The sequence below is a fragment of the Cryptomeria japonica genome, chromosome 2 (genome assembly GCF_030272615.1).
Source record: "Cryptomeria japonica chromosome 2, Sugi_1.0, whole genome shotgun sequence".
NCBI lineage: Eukaryota > Viridiplantae > Streptophyta > Pinopsida > Cupressales > Cupressaceae > Cryptomeria > Cryptomeria japonica.
Window position 1 is genome coordinate 615,311,077 of NC_081406.1, and position 1,633 is coordinate 615,312,709.

Consider the following 1,633-nt stretch of genomic DNA (forward strand, 5'->3'; position numbering starts at 1 on the left):
GCATATGTAATCAACAATATGAATATAAACAACAAAAATCGGCAATATGAATATAAACAACAATATGTGTTTGGTGCGAGAGCACCCTCAAGCTCGCAATGGTCAAATTTTGTTCATTGTTTGCACAAATAGATGTCGCAAGCTCATCCGGGTGGGTAGGTTTACGCTAGGCATGCCCCTGTCGTGCATCCCAAAGTGTCGAGAGTCATACCGTACCGATGTGATCTTTCAAGTGCCCTGAGTCCAAAAAATTGTCAAAATTTGACAGACTGTTTCTTCAAATCCATGACACATATGGTCGATCCGTTTGAACCCGTGGGGTTGTGTGAAGCTCCTCTATAATGGCCTATCTCAGTTTTTGACAAGTCGGAGCCATTTTAAATTGGTAGCATTTTTTGCCTGCTACAAAAACCATCAATTGCATGCAATGCAAAGTTGCCAGATTGGCTAGAATTGATTCGGTTCATCGTGTGCACAAACCGACATTGCGAGCGCATCCGAGTAGGAAAGTTTACACTAGGCATGCCCCTATCATGCATCCCACAACGTCAGAACATCGAGTCATACCGTATCGACACAATGTAGAAGTTGCTTGACAAATTTTTTGACAACAATGACAATTTTTGCTCAAATTGTATCTAGTCTCAATCTATGACCCCTATGACCCGATAATGACTCAAATAATTCTCCATGATTATATAAGAATCAAGAATGCTCATGATTGACCAGGGACACATCACATATACTCAAAACATAGTCACAAAACATTGACACACAAAATAGTCACATATTATTCAAAAATTTGCCTCTAAATATAGTCAAATCAAATCTTGGGTATTTGATTATACAAAAAAAAATGTCTTAGAAATCATCTCATGGGCTTTTATACAAAATTTGGCATTACAATATGTGTTATTCAACTCATCGCCACTTTAATATACAAATCATCTCATGGGCTTTTATACAAAATTTGGCATTACAATATGTGTGATTCAGCTCATCGCCATTTTAATATACAAAATTTGGCATGTACATATGTATAAATCAGCTCATTGCCATTTAAATATACAAAATTATGCCCCTAAATATGTAAAAATCAGCCCATGGGCATTTATATATATAAAAAACAAATATAGAACAATTTGTCGACGATTTATACAAAATTATCAAAATCATTCTACTCTGAACTGTAGAATCAATCAAGTGAGCCTTCAGGATCGGCTCTAACCCGTATTGTGTCAAGTATTGCCTCGTGGTCAGATTCATGAACTTTCCATAAAATCTTGTTATGAGGTCTACCACGATACCTCATCAAATGAATATTTATTGCAACAACAAGGTTAGAGAAATTTAGAATATGTTTGTGTGTTTCAAAGTCCTCGAACAACCAAACATCAGAATTCTTGATAGGGTATCCCTAAAGCCATGTTCTTGTCATGACAACATACCCTATTGGGTACTCAATACCCTCTCTATCAATCATTGCGGTTGTTAATTTTCTTTTAGGCTCAACACAACGACACAAATAGTAATATGTTCCTTCTTCATTGTTCTCTTCTACACCAACTGCATACACATGACCTGAATTTTATAAAGTGTTAATTAATACCAAAAATAAAGTATGATGTACAAC